Below are 14642 nucleotides of genomic sequence, written 5' to 3' on the forward strand. Positions count from 1 at the left end.
GCCCCACACCCCTTCCATCACAACAGACATACCAGCTGGACCTGGCTGCTCTCCATGCTGCTGGGCTGTGCTCCTGACTGCCTGCATGCTGCACTGCAGCTGCACGCATGCACAGGGCATTTACTGGCAACATTATTGGCCACATCAGCCAAAAAAAGCTGATTGCCAATACTGTCAATTTCCCTTATATCACTACTGATCCAATATGGGACCAATGTACTGGTGCACCTGTAGTACAAATCTGTTTTTGTTTGTCTTTCCACTTAATTTGATTGAATCAACACCATAATTACTTATCCAAGGTTACTTTCTAAAGTAGCCTCATCATGTACTAGAACCAGTCATCTCTACTGAGCAGTCTTGTTGGTTTCAGTTGTATGCTTTCTTCTTTCCCACTCCCCTGCACTGGAGTGGACACATAACCCTAAGAGGTCCAGTTTTCCCTACATAGGAGGTGTTATGGAAGTGTTCTGATTGCCCTAAATCCTGTTCCCTGCCCTGGGGTGAGTATGCCGCTAAAGTCACAGTCTAGCTTTTTGAAATCAGTTGGACTTTTTTGCACTATGAGGTTAAGTAAGGTTGGCAGATTTAGGTTACGTGTGTTAGACTGATAGCCTGTGAATCATTTTTAATCATCAAATAATACTTAAAATATCGCACAATGCAAATGTTAAGGAAAAGATAAGGGAAAAGGGAGCAGGCAGAAGAAAGTGTCAAGTCACTTGCTCATCTGTAAGTTCAAGTGCTGAATTTTGAGGCATATAAATATTTTAAGATGACATTTCAAAGGGCGCCTCTCCCTCACTCCCACATCCTTAAAAACAAGAAGAAGAATTAAATTGCATCCCAAATGCTTTCATTTGCTATCCAATTCCAGAAGTTGCTTAATACTTTATTTGTTTTTCCCCCTCTACCCATTCTTTTCAAATATTACCTCCATTTCACAAACCACAAGACTTTTTTTTCTTCTTCTTTTAGCTGGAAATGGCTGATCATTTTCTGGATGAAAATAGGTCATCAGCCATTGGTTTATAAATAAAATCATCACTGTTGAGATACTTTTAAAAAAAGTGGGTTTGGAATTATTTAATTATTTTCAAATAGATAAGGTTCATGGCAAGTGCAGTGAGGTGTATTAAGTATTCAATAATCAAGACAAGGGCAACAAAATTATAAATTAAGAACTTGGAATAGTTGGGAGTTTCTAGCTGAAGAGATGCTCTTTGAATAGCCAAAAAGTTGGGTAGAGAAGTTGTTCAAGTAAACTAAGGTAAATAGAAATTTAAGAAGCATAGGTCCAGGTATTTTCATTGGAAACCATGTACTCCCTGCCTTCTCTCTCCACCACTCCTCATTCCATATTTCTGAATTAAAATTGTGTACCATAGACAGATTAATTCAATTACTGTGCTTTCATTGAACAGTAGTGACCCCCAGACTCCTGCTTGATAAGGAAGGAAATGATCGAGTAATTATTCTTCCCAGATGGACAACATGGTGCTACCTGCATGCTACTAATAAATCCCTGGTTTGAGTACTTGCTCTGTAAAGCAATCACTTCCTCCCCAAATAAATGATCAAGCAAAAGTACATAAAAAATAAATAATAAATGCATTTTGTTTTAAAAATGGATATTGAAAATGCCATTAAACTGACAGAAATGAAAGACCATTCCAGATAAATTCTTCTTGTGCCAGTTAACACAATAGGTATTCATGGAGGAGTATAAAATCGTTCTTTCATACTTGTAAGCAGGCATGTCTCCTTGCTTGCTTCTGTGTGTCCTGCCTAGGACCATGTTCCCTCCCTTACACTAGGTGTACAGATGAAGGGGTAGAAAGGCCCTTACTATGTGTTTGTATGTAGTCAGCCACAACATAGCCCTTAGATTTCCTGTGCCTCTCAATTCATCTTTGAATCTGGCCTATGGTCCTTGGAGATAGCTTATTCAGTTCTTAAGACAATTTCAAGAAATGTTGAGAATCTCTGTGTATAACTTTGGTGAGCCCTCATGGGTGTCATGAATAGAATGTTTTATTTAACAGGAACATATTACTCTTAACAACTATATTCCTTAGCCTTCTAAAATATTAAAATAAGACAAAGTTTGTAGAATTATGTGGAAAGTATCCTGTGTCCCTGATTAATACTGATAGTAAAATATTAGCAAAGACAGGCTTGAAACATACTGGAAATCATTCTTCCAGATTTGATGTATTCCCACTAAGTAGATTTTTATTAAAAATTGATGCCCATAAAAAACACCCTATTATTCATTAGCCTTATAAATATCAATCATTATAATAAGGATAAAAAGCTACTATGCTTCATGTGAGAATAGCTGTGCAGGAACAGCTTTCCTTTAGATCAAATAAATTTGGTCTGGGACAAAATTTAAATTGAGTTGTTTTTGTATCTAGAAATAGAAGTAGCAATATCTACAAACAGAAAGATGTCCAAAGCACTATCAGCATAAAGTTGTAGGAAATAGGTGTTCCCCTCTCCTCACCTGCATGTTTAATTTTGCATTTGTGGAGCAGTAAGGCAAACTTTTGTTTCTGAGAGTGAATTTAGGAGTGAGGGAGCAAGCAAGCATTCCTTTATAATTGTTCTAATCTATATAAGGTAAGTATTAAATTAATAGCACTTAGAAATTTATACTCCTTTTATTTGTAAAATTGTATTTGTAAAATTAAATAGCAAAATATCTTAAATAAGGTCAAATTAATTAATCTGATAGCCACATCATGTAGGCCAGTTATTGCCTTTGTAGTAGTATATAGCTGTAATACAGTCACCTATAGCCATCAGAGGATTTCTCTCATGTTAGGAAAATTCCTGTTGGGCCAGGAAGGAGCTGGGCCACTGCTTCCCCCACTGCTTTATGGTATGTAAGGACAGGGGAAAAGGAATAGCAAAGGTCTGTTCCACTACACCTATCCTCCATGAGGGTAGGTCTTGTTACAAGCCCTAAGCTATGTCTATACTACAATCACAGCAGAGAGAGGAACTTTTAAATGTACATTTTATAGGACAGGCAATATTAGAACTGAAAATGCTTGATAGAATGAATACATTTGAGAAATGGATAGATCCCCCCCCCAAAAAAAATACAGTAAATTATTTATTAAGGGCTAGACTGTATAACTCTATACTGTGTGCATCTTGCTCCATAAATAGTCCTGATTAAGCCTCTGAGTAGTCTCATCCCAGTGACTTATGCATCTATCCACTACAACTGAAGAAATTGCACAATCTAGCTCTTGAGAAGGAGGCAGCCATTCATGCTTGCTTCACACTAGGTTATGCTACATTTACGCACAGTGAGTGGTAGATTTGAAATCAGTGGTATTGCTCAAAAAGTAAAGTAGTACTTTCCATGAGGAAGGGTAGCAGAATCTAGTTGCTGGTGATGCAAGGTTAATATGGTACCTCACTGCCACATCCAGCTCTCTTGAGGAACTATTATTCTCTATCTAATCAAGATAGCAACAAAATAGATATTTCTTATTTTTACTTGAACGTAATACAATGGTTCCTTCAGTGAAGCTTTTGGTGTTACAGAGAGATAAATCTGCCATCCTGTGTATGAATGGCGCAGTATTATGCTGGGATAATTTATGACAAATTGAGCCTTTGAGTTCACAGAAAAGTTCACATCAGGACCAAAACACATTGAAAGAGGGAAGCAATCAGTGTTTGGGGATTTTAAAAAACAGACAACGGCTTTTAGTTGAACAATGATTATAGGTTCAAGATTTGGATAGTTCAAACTATGCTACTTTTATGGTCCTATTTCCAGGAAATTTGAACTTACCATTGTATCTAATATATGTTTCCTCACAATACTCTTGTAAAGTAGAGTGATGTTCCTATAGCCATTTTACTGATGGAATATTGAGATGTAGATTGGCTGAAGTCTAAGGGACCTGAGCATTGCAATTCTTACCATTACAGCATCTAACTTGTAGGTACTTGCCTACAGGATGCCTAAGTTTGCTATACAGCACATGGAAGGTCCTAGATGTTTCTGTGGAATTTACAACTCCAGCCTGCTGAGCAGGAGGGATATTTAAGCTACCACTAGAAATGCTGATTAAAGCAATGAATCTTCATTATAAAAGTGTTGTCTTCTAATTATGCATCTAAGCTGCTCTTTGCATGGGTGACTGGTGCTTCCTGAATTAGGGGTGGCACTTGCCACCCACCCCTGGCATCCAGTTAGTGACCGGGGGGAGGGTCTCCCCATGGCTGGTCATGTGCACCGACCCAGAAGCAGTGTTCCCTCTAAGCTGGTTCTAAGAGAGAACACTGCTTGGAAGGGCCTGGGATGCGCCTGGAAGTGCCAGCAGCACTTCTTCTGGCACCCCCACTCCCTGGCTGACGCTTTTGGGGGGGAGCACCAGCGCTCCTGCTTGACCCCCTACCTGCTGCCTAAGCATGAAACACTGGCCATGAGGGGGTGCACAGTGCTCTCAGGAGGTGCACTTCCGCCCCCATGCACCCACTACGCATTGCAACTGGCTCTTTGGAAACCTAGGAGTTCTTTCTTCAGAGGCCCTGGCCCCTTAACTGACTTGCTCGGGGTTACACAGGAAGTCTCTTTCAGGGTAGCAAATTGAACCTAGGTCTCCATAGTTCAATGTTAGTGACTTCAGTATTTTATCTGTTTCTTCCCACTGTTTCCAGCATTTCCAGATCAAAAGTAATTAAAGTTAATACATCTTTTCCATCCAATATGCTAAGCACCTTTGAACAGATCCTCAAATCACTTTGGAAAATCATGTTGGCTGGGGTTTTGAAAAGTGGCCAATAATTTGGGATAGCTTGTTATTTGGGTGACCAACTGGAGGTTGGGTTTTGTCCACCCTATAAATTCTAAAAACCATGTTCTTGCAAGAAAAAGGGGCATCCAAAAGCAGAGATGCCTGTAATTGCTAATCATTTTTTAAAAGCTTTGTAATATATATCTTTTACTTTCTCTGCTTAAGAGCATGCTTACATTTGTAAAAAATTGGAGGCAGCTGCTGCTCCAGATACATACTTGGAAGCTCCTTCTGACTTTCTATGGAAATACCTGAATCTTTAACCCTTAGCATGGTATAATTTTAACTATCAAGAAAATGAGAATAAAAATGGAATATTCCCAAAAGGCCAAGGATTTTTAGCAAGCAATCTCCTTCCTCAAATTTCAGCCCCCACAATGTTTTGGGTTTTTTTATAGTTGATCAAACTCTAAGCCTTTTTATCCAAGAATAGAAATGGCCATTTCAGTAGAAAAATAACCTGGGAATAACTAAGGTTAATCTCTCCCAAGAGCGTTTCTTCTGGGACAGAGACTGTCTTTACATCCTGGCATTTCTCCGAATAGAATATAGACCCCAAAATCTCTCCCCCCACCCCCACCCACACACATACCTCCCATCCAGGGAGATAGTGTGTTGCTGTCTGGGCTCTGCTGTTCCAAAAGGGAGAACACCCCCCTTCATAATCCCCCACATTGTGTCCTGTGGAGAAACACAGGCTGAGCATGGGCAATCTGGGTCAGCCAATCAGGGTTGCCTGGTGCAGTGCTACCATCTGTCACTAGGCAGACTAAGGGGACTTATAGAGCACTGCTGAGATGTATGCATGGGGCCACCTGCCCCATCCCCTCCAGCTACACAGTGCCAGCACTATAAGCTCTTCACACTTCAGGGCTTCAGCATACAAATATCTGTACAAGTGGCTATGAGTAAGTTTTTCTACCAGGAAAATAAACCTCAAAAAATTCTCTCACATTATTTGAATGTGTGTATACATCCAGACAAGGTTCTTTGGGTGAATCTGATACCTTTTATTAAACCAACTTAAATAGCTGGAAAACAGTTTTAAGCAAGATTTCGGGTTCAAAAACCCTTCGTCAGGCTGAGGAAGTTTCAGCAGTTGGTGTGAAAAAATGTATTTTCCAACTATTTAAGTTTGTCTAATAAAAGATATCAGATTCACCCAAAGAACCTTGTCTGCCTATGTCCTTAGACCAACATGGCTACAACCTACACCCCTATAAATATCCAGAGAGTCATCTGTTTTCAAAGTCCTTCCTTAGAATGAAGGGTCCTTATTCAGAAGGTACAAAACAAGAATAAGAGCTTGTAAGGTGTAGAAAAGAACTGGGACATCCAGGTTCACATTTGTTCTCATAATCTATATCCATACATAAAATGTCAGGTCTTACCATTTGCTGTTTAAGAGTACAAAAGTTCTGAAGCTTCCCTTATTATTTAATAAAATTGGTACAGGAAGGACAGCTAAGGAGGCATATTATGTAACTTTAACAAATTACACTTTACTGTTTGACGAGTGCTTAAGGGCACTTCTTAAGGTGCTCTATGTACTCCATCTCACAAATTTAAAAATAATGAAAGAACAACATGAGATGTTATTTTAATGCACTGAAAGATTTCTGACCCAGATACCCAAGTTATTTTCTCTAAAGATTTGAATGCCATCCTTTTTTTATTTTTAATCAGGCTGATAAGAAGATGTATATTCTACAACTCTGAAGAAGAGGAAATGCTCTACCAGAAGGATGTGTGATGCACAGTTTCAATCTGGTAGGTTCCTATTACTGTTTTGCTGATGGTGATTTTTTTACACCATCAGTCTCACTTAGGCTTAAAGTAGCCTCTTAGTAGTTATAATTATTTCTTTCCCAGTAGTGTCAGATTTCTATTTTATCCTTGAGGAAAATACTGGCCTCCATTACAACAAAATATAAATATTCTAGTTTGACTGCTAGCTCAGCTACTATGTAGAGATTCATTTACAGAATTGACTTTTAGTTCCTTGCCCAGTTAGGGAAGGAAGTTGATTTGATCAGGAAAATGGTTTTCTTTGCAAACTTTTCTCAAGCTATCAGAAAATTCTTATCCTGACCTAGGATGGGAGAAGTCGAACAAAAAGTCCCCAACAATTTCTAGTATGAACTTAAATTTTGCATTAGGTTAAACTGGAAAATGAGAAGTTATTTATGAACTGCTGTTTTATGATGTATTTGGTGAGTGTGGGGAGCACTGTCACAAAACTTCTGATGGATTGTAGAAGAAAAGACTGCTGTTTCATTCTAGTTCTGAACTCATGTTACAGTTATATATGCAACTTCTAGCTAAAAAGGTGTAGTATTGGGAAGTTCTAAGAAAGCTGAAGAAATTAAAAGAGAAAGTGGAGAGGAAGTAGCAAGCTAATGAATTGGAATTTTGTTCCTTATAATATGAAACAGCTAGTATCAGGGCATTGGACCATTGGAGGCACAGGTGGTATTCCTTTCTGCCTAAAAGAGATACACAAAAATGGCAAAGGTGTCAGCCAGCAGATGTTCAATCTTGTGCCTGTAAACCTCTGTCAACTTCACTTTCACTTGCTCTGCCCTTTCCCTACATACATCATATTGTTGGTAAAAAGAGAATCTAACATTTTGTGAGAAGGCCTGCTAAAAAATATGAGTTGTAGGCTAAGGGTGACAGATAGGATGAGTCTGTGTGTATGGCTCTGTTGTAGTAGACATAGGCATAGATCAAAGTAAAGGAATGTAAGGGCTCTGTTAGCAATAAGGACAGCAACTCCTCTACTGTCAACGATTTAGCAGGGTCCTAAATATTACATTGTTAAAGGTAACATCTGCTAGGCCTCTTGTTTCCTTAACAAAAACCTGGCAGAACTCTCTTGCTCCTTTTCATCTTAATGGTCCACAACTTTGGGTGAGTGTGCTGTTGGTCAGAATCCCTGCTGGCTGTCAGCCATCATTCTCTGCCAAGCATAAATGTTGCCCTCCTAATAACCTACTTGTTGTCCTTGCTATGTCTGTTTAGGGAGGCATTTCTTGTGCAGCAACTGTTCCGTACTCACCATACTGTGATTCTTGTACCAGGATCTGATGCTGCATTGCTGAAGCAGCTTTTCATAAAAGCCTGTTTTCCATTTATATCTGCTGAAAGCAACCACATTTTGGAGCATTTGCCCCCACCATTTTGGTGCCTGATTTAGACAGTTGTGTTTTAGCCTTGTTTTCAAATAGTACCAGCTCCAGAGTTTGAAACCAGCTTTTCTCAGTGTAGCCTCTTTGATTATATTGGCACTTAGGTCTCACTCAGACAGCCTTACAGAAGCACGTCCTTTAGTGAATATTGATGTTGGTGAATCCCAAATTCCTTTTTAGTTCTTCTGCATGTTTTGCCTTTATCAGCATAGTATCTGTAGTGAAAAGGAGAGAACTCAGTAGATTCAAATCCCAACAGCCTGTCAGAAAAATGACTAATGCCAACCACCATGTTCATTGACTGCTCCAGTGTTAGACACCAGGTGCCACGTGCACCTAGAAACTGGTAACACCATTAATCAAAAGGAACTCCTTCTCATCTCCCAGTGAGAGTCTGTTCAGCATGGTGCAAATCTACCTGGAGTGCTGGGAGAAAACAGCACTAGCAAGGGCACTGACTCATCCCTTGTTCCCTCGTTGAAGGGACAGTGGGGAACAGGGATCACAACTGAAGTACTCTGCCTGTTCCAGTCATATCCCATGACTCCTGGCAGCTTTATATGAAGATCTCTAGATGGTCTTCTATGGTATTTCTGTATTGAATGAGGTGGCGATTCTTTTGTCTCATATAATTGCACGTGACTAGGAGGCAATAAAAGTCACAGAACCAGGTTGGAAGCATTCATCCTCCCCTGTGTCAGCTGGCAGTGAGGTGTTCAGTGCAATAAAACCTATACATGGCCCCTGCTTTCAGTGCAAATTCAGGTCTTGATCCCCCAATTTCCTGTTTCTCTTTCAGATATATAATTTTTTGGGGGAAAAAAAGAAGAAAAAACATCCTTTGTCCACCTGCTTGAACTTTTGTTTTTCTTGCTGGCTGCAGTTGTATATACACCTTTTCTATTTCCTAGATGCTGGGTCTTCCTAAAAGCGTCTTGCTCCCCAGAAAGGGCATAACTAGAGGGGGCAACCAGGAACTAGCCCCATCAACAAATTGGCTGGGAGGCAGGTAGGGAAACTGCCACTCTCCTGCCCCCTGTGCCACCGCCAGCATCCTGTGGTGAGACAGAAGTGCCATGTTTCCTCTGGTGGGTATACAGCATAGATGATATCCTTGGAGAAAGGAAAATACTTCCCTTCTAATGCTGTTTCTCAGAAGAGATCAGTTTGTAGGATTCCTACTCACACACCTATTTCTCCTTTGGAGTTTGGAAGTTCCCTTTTTGAGTTATTTCAGGGTTTCTTTTTTTCTGTTGAACTTGAATTGGCTTATCCTTCTGGGAACTTATTTCACAGAAAATGAGAAGGAACTGACTGCAACATTCAGAGGAGAGCACTTATACTTGGCAGAAGTGGCACAGTAGCTACTGCTGCCCTCGAGGGTAAAACAAAAATAAGAGCTAAGGGAGTTCTGTCAGCCTTGCACTAAGGAACTGAGAGCCAGAAGTGAAAATCCTGTGCAGATACTGTCCTCAGAAAAACAGAACAACACGGTAAGTCATTACCCTTTCATATTTTCATGCATTTTAGAAACTACAAAACAACATAACCTTTTAGCACAATTACAAATAAATAATTTTGGTAAATAATTATTAGAGTTAGTAATAACAATAGGCAGTAATGGGTATAGCTGGAATTCTGTGAATGGCAGACTTTATTCCAAAAAACTTCTTATGATTCCCTCTTAGTGCAGTATAGCTGCGCAGTGATCATTCCTCTGCGCTGCATGTAACAGGAACAATTATACTCTAAAAAAAAATAATCCAAATAATTTACCTTTACCCAAATCCTTCCCTAGTTTTCCTAGCTTTTTGGGGGGTGTACAGGATTTTTGCTATTTATTCCATTTTATATTGGGAAAAAATATTTCCACCCACACCCAGTCCTTTGCAAATCAGACTGATCCTGGCTTGCCAGTTTCCATTTATGATGGAATGGTCTCAAACCTGTACTGATTTAGAGAGTACCATTTTCCCATTTTTCATGTCCCTTCTCTCCAAAACTCTAAATTTTCTACCCGTTTCTCTAACTGAAGGCACCTCACTAGAGGCAGTCATTTCAGCTGAAAGTGTGATTTTCAGCCTTAATGAGGCATTTCCACAGTCCCTGGCCTGAGGGAAGTGGCCTGCATAGCTTATTGCACAGCAGATGGTAGGCCTTGCTTTCATACAGATTTGCATGGGTTTAGTAAAACTGATGAATCTCCCTTTGCTCCCATTTATTTCAGATTTAGAAGTTGTGATTTTGGTTTGCTTCTAAATGAGTTAAGCTGACTTTAAAATAAGACTAGTTTAAGGTGAAATAAGAGGTTCCACACAGCTTTTTGCGTCAGTATTAACTAAACTGGTTACTACCCCAATGCATTTCTGTTTGCAGATTGGCTTAGAAATATTCTTCCTATGTATTCTATAACATGTTTGTTATTAGATAATTCATTTAAGGTCTCAGGAAGTACCCTAGCTACATGACATGTAGCCTAGGTTCAGAGTTTAAGAAAAGCAATTTGAATGTACTATGGGAAGATTATTTTGTAGAAAACTTGCACATTTGAACTTAACAGCTCTGCAATTTTTAAGATAGTTCATACTATTTGTTATATTTTACATTATGTTCTTTTTGTAGTAAAATGGGAAAACATTATTGTTCTTCAGGTAACCTTTTTTCCCCTCAAATCTACTGTAATTTCAACAGGGAAAAAATGGAAAAGATGCACGCGTTTGGGGTTTTAACAACCTCAACCAAAATGCACTAGTGTAAATCTTGCTTTTGTGGGGAAAATGGCTTTTATATTAACACTTGGTCACTTCCTTTATGTTTTTTTTTTCTATAAGCAAGCATAACAACATAGCTTGGAAACGCATACCTCTTTTCAAGGGATATAACTTAGTTTAAGTTAAAAATACTTTACATTCAAAATAAACATTTGTGGATTTAAAGTTGTATCGACAGTACATTCCTCCAAGGGAAAATTACCACAGACCTTTTGAGTTTCCTGCATGAACGTTTTTGTTATAAGTCCCTCATTTTTCCAATGTCCCTGATGTTTGTCAGACAGTGCCCTCCACTTGGGCCCTATCATGTTAGAAATATTTGTAAAACTGTCAGAAGTATATGGGCAAGTAGGAACATTGTGATCTGCATGGCCACAGAGAACTTCACAAAGATTAAGAAGGTAAGTCTTCTAGGTCTAGCTCAAGCTGAAGGGAAAACTGTTAGCTAAAAACCGAATAGAGATACTGTTTGACAACCTGAGTGGTATTAATTCACTTCAGTAGAAGGCACCAATAACCATGCAGAATAGCCAGTTCATTATGCTATTAAATGCAGACATAAGGCCATATTTTGTCATAAGAACATATAAGCTCCAATAAGGAAGGACTCAGTCCCTCAAGGTTTTGGCACCCACTTTCGGGCAGTCAGGAAATAATAGTGTGCCAGGCTGGAGGCCAGCTGGAATTGATAGCCCACTAGTAAGAGTGGAGCCATAGCCATAAGAAGACTTACAAACTTCAGCAGGGAGTGCTGAAGGAGGAGAGGTCAGGCTGCTGCACTCGGGTGAAGTCCAGAGCTAAAATTGTCCCTCTCCTAAGGTCTGGGGGAGGACAGACAGCTTTTTGGTTTGCGTGTTTTGTTTTATTGTAGTTTGGCTGGTTTGTTGTTGCAGTTTCCAGCTTGTTTGTAAAAGAAATAAAACTGATATGAGAACCTAAAGCCTGAACTGACTTGCCTATGTCACAGCAATTAAGTAGCCCACTTGTAGTGCCCCATTAAATTCTATGAGTGTGCTGGTAGTACAGAACACTATGCTTGAAGAAAAGTGGCAGCGTTTCTCTGAGGTGGGAGAGTGTCCCCTTTTAAAAATAGGGAAATTGAGGCAAAAAGAACTTAGTAAGTCGCCATAGGAATACAGGTGCAGCTGAGAGCAGAGCTCTAGAGCTCCTTGCTCCTTTGGTGAAGAATGAGCAGTTTTGAATTTTGACTTGTATGGAAATCTGAGACACATGCTCCCATCTCATAACTACAGGCATAATCCAGGCCATAATATATTCAGTGGATTAACTGCAATGGGATAAATAATCTGTGGGTGCATCTACATATTCATTAATACACTTTAGGTAATGCTCATTAAATCTAGTACTTCTTGGTGTCTATACATGAACTCCAGCACATTGGAGCAGACTCGATTAATCTGCTCCAATGCAGATTAATTGAGTCTGCTAGAGCATGGCAATTGCTGTGCTCCAGCAGCTTCCTGCACCTCGTGCATCAGCATCCCCATGCTTAAAACAAACATCAGCTACACTTGAACTAAAACTCATAGAACGAGCTTTAGTTCAAGTGTCCCCATTGCCATTTTTAAGTGTGGAAACATGATGCTGATACTTGACACGCTGTGGCACTTTAATTACAGTGGCTGTTGGAGCCTTAATTAAAGGGCCATCCCCCACCCCCAGAGCATGTGTAAAAGTGTCCTCCATTGTGAGGTACTGGAAAAATGTTCATTAGCTTATTTTAATGCAGATTAGCTAAAGAGCACTTTTAATGATGCTTTAATGCACATTAAATCACACATGTAGTTGCACCCTGTGATATTGTTTATCTGTTTCTTGACATAATAGCGTTCAGTTAATATTAAGTAGAAGGAGCTGATGGTACAGGGTGAGGGGAAACTGATTGACCTTATGCTCAGAGTAGCTTTGTAAAGTTTGAACCAACAACAGTTTGTGTTCATATTGATATGAGTCTATAGAAAAGCATTTTGCACAGCTTGAGTGACCTTTGGAGAGGTAGACATTGAGGGTAGCTAATTGATCTAAAAAGCCAGGTGCCTCCTCTTAAAGTAAAAGACTGGAAGTGTCCTTGTCAAGAAAGGCCTGGTAGTATGGATAAAGAACAATAATTAAAAAGGAAGTCAAAGCAGCAACTTGAAGGTCAAGAAACTTTCTTGTTCAATATGTTTATTTTGCCAGACTAGGAACCCTGGTGAAAATCATAGATTTCCTCTACAGGGAGGAACTTTTAGAACAGTAGCAGTATGCAATTAACAGCATGAGGGAAAATAAAAAACCTAGCTTATATCACAGACATTTAATATTTGCATTTAAAATGGAAGTGAAAGCAGAAAGAGAGAGAAAAGCCAGATAAAGGGAAAGAGACATGCTTGCTGTCTTAATGGAATTTAGGTTAAGAGGAAAGAAATACATGATGGATTCAGTTGTGGAATCATCAAAGAGGTTTTAATGCATGGTTTGACAGTGTGGGGGATGGAAAAGATATGGCCAGATAGTCAAATGACTTCAGCCTATTGGGTGCTTATTTTTATTTAAAAATCTGGCAATAGGTATGGAAATGGGAGCTGCTGAATGCTGAAAACTCTTCTGAAGGCCTGATCCTAAATGATTTGCTTCAGTTCTCATATATTGAGTGCTGTTTCTATAAGCATCCTATGCAGTGAGCAGGGAACTGGACCAAGATTTCCAGAGGTTTACTTTGGAAAGGATCTATAGGACAATCTTTGGGCATTTATAGATGTGCTCCAGGAGCTGGGGGCAGGGTGCTTTAAATAGAGCAGCTCCAAGAGCACATTGTAATTACAGTGCATTGGAGCAGCCTCATGTACATATATAGGCATCCTTTGTTACTATACAGCAATCCTGCACAACAATAGGTCTGTGACATTTAGGCCAGGTACAGACTTTACAGTTTTACTGATACAAGCAATCAGAAATTGATCTGTACCCAAAACAGAACAGAAGATCAGCCCACATAATAAAAATGCCAGAACCCAGTCTAAGATGACCTGGATCGATGCGCACTCAAAATTAATCGATTTAGGTTAGACAAGTCAATCAAACTTGTGTACCAGATCCCCTATAGCTTCAAGTTAGGTCACTGTCCACCAACATCCCAGGCTCCTTTGTGGCTCCTTGGTTTCACCTCCCCCTCTTAGGGAGGCATGCTAGCACTCAGTCCTCACTCAGCTACTCTAGCTGAGCGCTCAGCGGTCCCTGCCCCTGAACTCTCATAGAGCCGAGTCAGCACAGACCCTTTCCACAGCCATGCCTCCTGCCTCTGGCCATCTCTCAGCAGGCAAGTGGGGCACGGCAGGGTATATGGGGTGGCATAGAGAGGGTGGCATCTATTTCCCCTGCACAAGCACTGAGATTTGGGTACCTGTGTCCCCAGACCATGCTCCCCATCATGAAGCACTCCATGGTGTACCCACAGACTTGACACAGAACCCAGGAGAACCCCCACAAGCAGGAGCAGCCAAACAGAGCCCAACCAGGCTGCTGGGCAGCCATGAGCAGGCATCCCACTGCTGCCTGGCTGCAGCTGACAGATGACATGGCAGGGTGGGAAGCCTGTTTGTGCCTGCCCAGCGGCTAGGTCAGGCTTGATAGGACTGTGCCCACTCATAGAGGCTCTCCTGGGTTCCCTGTTAGGTCTGTGTGTACATCACGGGGTGCTGCCTGATGGGGTACAGGGGCACAGGCTGGGAATGTGGATATCTAGGTCCCAGGGCTCAAGCAGGGATTCGTTGTGCCTCACTTCCTCTCCTTCCTGCTGCCTCTCTGCAGCTGACAGATGCCGGTCACTGGCAGGTGATGTGGCAGGGGGGTGA

The 14642-nt window shown here is 40.4% G+C and overlaps 1 protein-coding gene across 1 annotated transcript in view; it reads left to right on the top strand.

Annotated features, from left to right (window-relative positions):
* The window catches only part of LINGO2 (leucine rich repeat and Ig domain containing 2), an 880510-nt gene that overhangs the window by 320222 nt on the left and 545646 nt on the right, over nucleotides 1-14642 (top strand). Inside the window, exon 3 of the mRNA XM_019517028.1 lies at nucleotides 6513-6596. The gene's annotated coding sequence lies outside the window, so the exon portion shown is untranslated. The remainder of the gene's footprint in view (nucleotides 1-6512; nucleotides 6597-14642) is intronic.

Source organism: Gavialis gangeticus, unplaced genomic scaffold (genome assembly GCF_001723915.1).
Source record: "Gavialis gangeticus isolate Ggan-Ray unplaced genomic scaffold, GavGan_comp1, whole genome shotgun sequence".
Lineage (NCBI taxonomy): Eukaryota > Metazoa > Chordata > Crocodylia > Gavialidae > Gavialis > Gavialis gangeticus.